The sequence below is a fragment of the Trichechus manatus genome, unplaced genomic scaffold (genome assembly GCF_000243295.1).
Source record: "Trichechus manatus latirostris isolate Lorelei unplaced genomic scaffold, TriManLat1.0 scaffold00069, whole genome shotgun sequence".
In the NCBI taxonomy this organism is placed as follows: domain Eukaryota; kingdom Metazoa; phylum Chordata; class Mammalia; order Sirenia; family Trichechidae; genus Trichechus; species Trichechus manatus.
In genome coordinates, this window is record NW_004444005.1 from 12,928,790 (window position 1) to 12,936,668 (window position 7,879).

Sequence of the window (7,879 nt, forward strand, 5' to 3'; positions counted from 1 at the left end):
CCCTCCCCCACCTTACCCTCTCCCACCTTACCCTCTCCCGGTACCTAACCTTCCCCCCACCTTACCCTCTGACCCAATCTTACCCTCCCCCAATTTACTCTCCCCCCACGTTACTCTCTCCCCCGACCTAACCCTCCCCCCACCTTACCCTCTGCCCCGACCTTACCCAGTGCCCCCTACCAGTACCGTTTCTCTTCTGTCTAAAATTTCCCACCTGCCTCTGAGTCTGCCTTTGGTCTCTGGGTCAGCACAGCCTCTCCCTTGCCTGCGGTCCACACCTCTGGTAGCACCCAAACATCTCAGCACCATTGCGGTTGGGCACAGGAGGGCACTCGGCCCGATGGATGTGTGAGGCAGAGGGGTCAGACCTGCAGCCAAGCACATGGATATTCACCCCAGGATCTGCTTTGCCGGGAGGGGCCTGCTCCACCCCACCATCAGCTTGGATTCTGCAAGTGTGAAGCCCAAGGAGGCTGCGTTTCCAGAGCTTCTGCAGGAGGCAGAAAGCAAAGGAAGGGAAGCAGTGGCACCGCTGGGAAGGGCCTGGGAGACTACTCTGTCCAATCTCAGCTGCACCCCACTGCCTGCCCCCCGCTGATCGGGGGTGGGAGGAGGCCTCAGACTTCCTGCGCCCCCTCTCCCCAGAGGTCCGTAGGGTGCAGGGGATGGACAGCGGAGTCAGCTCATTGCGAGGCCAAAGCCGGGCGCTAGAGGGGTGAGTAGGGGTTAAGAAACGTTCTGGTTTCTGGGGAAAGAGAGAAAGGGGCGCCTTCTGCTCTCTCCTCGCCCGGAAAAAGCAGAGACACAGTAAATCCCTGATTCCCAGTGCCCACCGGCTCCGTGCTCACTGTGGAGAGCGCAGTTGTGGGTGGAGCGGGGAAACCCGAAAGGGCGCGTCCTGGGGGAAGAAGGGACCCTGGCAAGGGTACAGCCATGTATGGGGGAGAGGGTACCCCGAGAACGTCCCGGAGGACACGGGAAGTCCAGGCTTTGCCCGATGCTCCTGTCTGCGGGGAACCCCTGCACCCCCCTCCTAGAATTCGGGAGGGGCCGCGCCGCTAGATCAGAGCCAGGTTTGGGGGCGGGGCAGGGAGCGCTGCCCAAGGGTCCACGGGCAGGGCGGCGGGGGAGCTCCTCGGCCTCGGGGAGCGCCATCTATGCGGCCTTTCCGAATAAACGTTTCCCCGTTTATCGTCTGCCTGTGGGGCCAGAGCCAGTTCTGCTCCTTCACGCTGGGAGAACCGTGCCCGGCGCAGAGGAGCCTCAGGACGTAGGACCGCGGGGACTCGGACAGGCAGATTCCTGTGTCAGCGGGGCCATGTCGCCCTCTGGTGACCGCGTGCGGCTCTCCGACCGAGGGAGACTGAGTCTGCGTCTGAGAGGCCAGGGGAACCGTGGTTCTGTGAACGTGGGGTGTTTGGGCTCCCCAAGGCGGATGACCCTGGCCTCTGCTCTGCACTCCTGGCCACTTGTCCTCTTGCACCGGTATTTTAATTGCAGGTTTGAAGGGATAAGGGCCAAACGTCAGCTTCCACTGGGAGCTTAGTTCACCCGACAGAATGAAGGAAAGAAAGCCCGTCCTACCCACCCTCAGAGCGCAAAGCTGGATGTCGTTCTGGGAGGATAGGCTGCCCAGACTCAGGCTCCCGGCACCAGCTTGCACGTGGGTGCTGTGCCGGCCTCCTCCGTGGGGTAAGACTGCCCCCACCCCTTGTGCTCTGAAGCTGCTCACTTAACCCAAGCCACCTTGTGGGTACTCCAGGTCCCCATCCCTAGTCCCCAAAAAACATCCCAGGAGTACCAGGATGCCTGGAAACCTCCCACACACACGTGCACACACATATACACATGACCCCAGAGCTGCAGCCTGGACCCCAGGTGCTCAGGAGACCCTAGAGACAGGTGTCCCCACCCAAACAGACTGCAGAGGATAGGAATCCGGAGTGTTCATAAATGCCTCAAATAATCAGAAAAGTGTGCCAGGTTTATGAAGAGGCAGTGCCCGGCATGGATGAGACCCAGGAATCCAGGAGCATGGGCCCTGCTCTCTGGCCACCTGGTAAACGTGTTAAAGAAAAATGAGAAAACAAGGAGGTGGAGCCAACATGGCACAATAGACAGACGCATCATGCCATCCCTTTGCAGCAAAGACCCGAAAAACTTAGTGAGAAAGATACAGAAGTCAATCCTGGAACCATAACCAGTCCCTGCAGAAGGACATCATGCTTGGTAGCGCAGAGGGTCAGCAAAAAAGAGGAAGACCTTCAACGAGATGGATTGACACAGTGGCTGCCACAATGAGCTCAAGCATAACAACGATTGTGAGGATGGCGCAGGACCGGGCAGTGTTTTGTTCTGTTGTACACAGGGTCACTATGAGTCAGAATCAACTCGACAGCACCTAACACACTAACAAACATCAATTGAAAGGATAAAGAAATAGATCAAACACCAAATGGAAGAGGAAACTGAAGGAAAACAGAACAAGGAAAGATACGGAGTGGAGGTCTCCTGCCAAGTAACGTGGCACAGCATTGCCATCTTGGGGCACAGTCATCAACCCCGGACGGGGAGTACAGGAAGGCCACTTCACAAAGCTCCCAACAGGAGACAGAGCATGGTAACCAGAGAAACATGCTTTCCCACCCCTCACCTTTCTGACCCATACACCGCTTCCACCCCTCCCAACAGGCCACAACGAGGCACTTGGCTAGAGAGCTACCAACCTGCCACCAGCCTGGGTCACCTCACCCCCAACTGCTGGCTCTGATCATGCCATTTTTTTCTTCTCTTCCCTCTTGCCATTTTCTTTCTCTCTCCCACCTAGCCCCATACCCCACCTCTACCCCTTCCCACTGGGCCATGCCGTGCTGCCTTGGCTAGAGAGACACAAGCCCGCTACCAGCCGGAGTCTGCCCAGCCCCCGTCAGATGGCTCCTGCCACGCCACTTTTTTCCTTTCTTTTTCCTCTTATACTTTTTGTTTCTCCCTCCCACCTAGCCCTGTAGGACACCTCTACCCCTCCCTGCCAATTCTCACTACACTGCTGCAAGTACAGAGCCACTGGCATGCTGCCACCCTGGGTCCCACCCATGCCCACCCAGCCCACCTGCTCCCACCCACCATTCCCTGCCATTCCATTTTTTTTTTTTTTTTAAACAAAAACCCAAAAAAACCCCTTTTTTTTTATATATTTTTATCTTTCCCTCCCACCTAGTCCCGTAAGTCACTTCCTCCCTGCCAGGCCACACTGAACTGCTGCAGCTAGAGAGCCAACAGCCTACAACTTCCTGTCCCCCACTGAGACCTGTCTGCCACGTCCACCCCTATTCATGCAGGCTCCCAAGTCCTGCCTGCCCCACCAACGGGCTACCGTATTTTTTTCTTTCTATCTCTTCTCTTTGTTCCCGCCACACAGACCCATACTCAACACCCCCTTCCTGCTGGCCCGCACTGTGCTGCCGCGGCTAGACCACCAAAGGCTCGGGCCCCACAGCGCACCAGGCCCACGCTGTCCCTCCCCTCCCACCACACTACCAGCTGCCGAACGGAGGGGAGCAAGCCGACAGCACCCCGGCAGCCCCGCCTGACTGGCAAGGGGCTGCGACTGCTCCCACACCGCTGGACCAACAGGAGGAGGCAGACGGCACCCACATAGTCCACCCTCCGTCCCCTCACCAAACCAGCGTACAGAGAAGCAGGCTCAGGCAGCATGGTGCTGCCCTGCCCATCTGGACAGGACAGTGAGAGCTATCATGCCCACAGATGAGGAAGCAGCCAGGCACACCTGGCCCAGCTGCCCTGACATATCAAAACAAAACAAAGAAGCAGGATGAAACGAACATACAATCAATAAAGAATATAATACCTTCATGTCTCAGAGACAGCAGACAACATCAAAAAATATTTAAAAAAAAAAAAAAAGCAGGACAAGATGGCTGTAGCAAGTGACTAAAATCAAGAATCAGATGACCTTCCAGTAGAATAACAGGCAGTGGAACTACCTGATATGGAATTCAAAAGACTAATACTTGGGCTCTCCAAGGGATTAGAATGACATCAAGGATAGTATACATGAAGAAAGCAAAGGGTCATTAAAAAGACAGGAAAGAAAGAAAAAAAACAAAATTGATGTCAAAAGAGACTCTGAAACTTGCCCTTGAACATAGAGAAGCTAAAGCAAAAGCAAGAAATAATAAAGTAAAAGAGCTGAACAGAAGATTTAAAAGGGTAGCTCGAGAAGACAAAGTAAAGTATTATAATGAAATGTGCAAAGGACCTGGAGTTAGAAAACCAAAAGAGAAGAACGTACTCGGAATTTCTCAAGCTGGAAGAACTGAAGAAAAATTCAAGCCTTGAGTTGTAATGTTGAAGAATTCTACGGCGGCCAGTCCCTGGAGGACATCATGCTTGGTAGAGTAAAAGATCAGCAAAAAAGAGGAGTCGGAACCAACTCGGCAGCAACTAACAACAATGGGGAAAACATTGACTGATGCAGAAAGCATCAAAAGAAGATGGAAGGAATACACAGAGTCATTGTACCAGAAAGAATTGGTCAACGTTTAGACATTCCAGGAGGTAGCATATGATCAAGAACCGATGGTACTGAAGGAAGAAGTCCAAACTGCACTGAAGGGAATGGTGAAAAATGAGGTTCCAGGAATTGATGGAATATCAATTGAGATGTTTCAAAAAATGGATGCAGCACTGGAGATGCTCACTTGTCTATGCCAACAAATTTGGAATACAGTTATCTAGCCAACCGACTGGAAGAGATCCATATTTGAGCCCATTCTAAAGAGAGGTGATGCAACAGAATGTGAAAATTATGGAACAATATTATTAATATCATATGCCAAGTAAAATTTTGCTGAATATCATTCAAAAGTGGTTGCAACAGTACATCGACAGGGCACTGCCAGAAATTCAAGCCGGATTCAGAAAAGGACGTGGAACAAGGGATATCATTGCTGATGTCAGATTGCTGAAAGCAAATAATACCAGAAGGATATTTACCTGTATTTTATTGACTATGTAAAAGCACTCGACTGTGTGGATCATAACAAATTATGGATAACATTGTGAAGAATGAGAATTCCAGAACCCTTAATTGTGCTCATAGGAACCTGTACATAGACCAAGAGGCAGTCGTTCAAACAGAACAAGAGGATACTACATGGTCTAAAGTAAGGAAAGCTGTGTGTCACAGCTGTATCCCTTCACCATACTTATTCAACCTGTATGCTGAGCAAATAATCTCAGAAGCTGGACTGTATGAAGAAGAAAGGGGCATTAGGATGAGAGGAAGACTCATTAACAACCTGCAATATGCAGATGACACAACCTTGCTTGCTGAAAGTGAAGAGGACTTGAAGCACTTACTGATGAAGATCAAAGACCACAGCCTTCAGTATGGATTATACCTCAAAGTAAAGAAAAAAATCCTCGCAACTGAACCAATAAGCAACATCATGATAAATGGAGAAAAGATTGAAATTCTTCAAGGTTTCATTTTACCTGGGTCCACAGTCAACACCCATGAAAGCAGCAGTCAAGAAATCGAACAACATATTGAATTGGGCAAATCTGCTGCAAAAGACCTCTTTAACGTGTTAAAAAACAAAGATGTCACTTTAAGGACTAAAGTGCACCTGACCCAAAGCCATGGTATTTTCAATTGCCTCATATTCATGTGAGGGCAGGACAATGAATAAGGAAAATCAAAGAAGAATTGGTTCCTTTGAATTATGGTATTGGTGAAGAATATGCCATAGACTGCCAGAAGAACCAACAAATCCGTCTTGGAAGTACGGCCAGAATGCTCCTTGGAAGCGAGGATGGCGAGACTTCATCTTACGTACTTTGGACATGCTATCAGGAGAGACCAGGCCCTGGAGAAGGACATCATGCTTGGTAAAGTAGAGAGCAAGCAAAAGAGAGAAAGACCTTCAACGAGATGGACTGACAGAGTGGCTGCAACAATGGACTCAAGTATAACTACTATTGTGAGGATAGTGCAGGACTGGGCAGTGTTTCCTTCTGTTGTACATAGGGCTGTTATGAGTCAGATCTGACTCAATGGCACCTAACGACAACAACAAGAGTTTAGGAAAGAGATCAAAGAAAACACAGACAAAACCAAGGAAAAAATAGACAAAATCATGGAAAACACAGAGAAAACCAACAAGCACATAGCCAAAATCAAGGAAAACACAGACAAAGCAATAGAAGAATTCGTGAAAATAATGCAAGAACGAAATGGCAAAAGAAACAATTAGAAATCCTGCAAAAACAGCAACTAGAAATTCAAATGATAAACAAAATTTCAGAAATGGAAGAAGGTTTTAGGAGCAAATTTGAAACAATGGAAGACAGAATCAGCAAGACTGAAGACAAATCCATGGACATCACATTTTTGAGGAAAAATCACAGAAAAGAATGAAGAAAACCTAAGAATTATGTGGGACACAATCAAGAGCAAAAATTTGCACATGATTGGAGTTCCAGAACAGAGGGAGAAAACGGAAAACACAGTGAAGATTTTTGAAGATTTGCTGGCATGAAACTTCACAGATATCATGAAAGACAAACTGACCATCCATAAAGCTCAACGAACACCATATTGGATGGACTACAAAAAGGAAGTCACCAAAACATATCATAATCACAGTTACCAAAACAAAAGACAAAGAAAGAATCCTGAAATCAGCTCAGGAAAAACAAAAAGTCACTTACAAAGGGGAAACAATAAGACTAAGTTCTGATTACTCAGCAGGAAACTATGCAGGCAAGAAGGCAATGGGATCACATATACAAAACCTTGAAAGAAAAAAACTGCCAACCAAGAAAAATATATCCTGCAAAACTCTCTCTCAAACCTGGAAATTAAAACATTTCCAGATAAAGAGAATTAAGGGGAATTTGTAAAAACTAAACCAAACTTTTAAGAAATATTAAAGGGAATCCTTTGGTAAGAGAACCAACAACATCAAACAACTAGAGTCTAGTTGTTGAGAGCATCAGCCAGACACAAACCTAAGTAAAGAACTCTCAATAATAAAACAAATCTAAGAGACTTAAAAAAGGGAAATAGAGATGTCAATCTGTAAATGATGACAACATCAAAACAATAAAAGGGGGAATGAACGGCGTAGGTCTAGAACTTTCAAATGGAGAGGAAGACAAGTGATACCAAGTAATAAAAGCATGGTTAAAACTTAGGAAGAGAAGGGTAAATTTCAAGGTAACCACAAAGAAAGTTAACAAAACTACTCATCAGAATAAAAAAGAAGAAAAACATAAAATATCAGTAAACAATCTATAATAACAAAAGAAAAGAACAGAAAAGCCACAAACAAAGGGAACTCAGCACAGAAGAACAATGAAAACTTCGGCACCACAAAGAAAAGCACAGCAATAAACTCATACCTATTGATAATCACACTGAATGTAAATGGCTTAAATGCACCTGTAAAGAGACAGAGAGTGGCAGAATGTATTTAAAAAAGCATGCCCCATCAATATGCTGTCTACAAGAGACATACCTTAGACACAAAGACATAAATATTTTAAAAACCAAAGGATGGAAAAAATATATATCAGCAAACAGTAACAAAAAATGGTCAGGAGTGGCAATATTAATCTCAGATAATATAGATTTTAAGGCAAAATCAACAATAAAAGACAAGGAAGGACATTATATAATAATTAAAGGGACAATTCACCAAGAAGACATAACCTTAGGGACTTCCGGCAAGATGGCGCTCTAGGCAGAAACACCACGCCATCCCTCCACAACAAAGATCCGAAAAACTAAGCCAAACAGAGAATCAACAATCCTGAAACCCTAGAACATCAAATGAAGAGATAAAGAACTCAG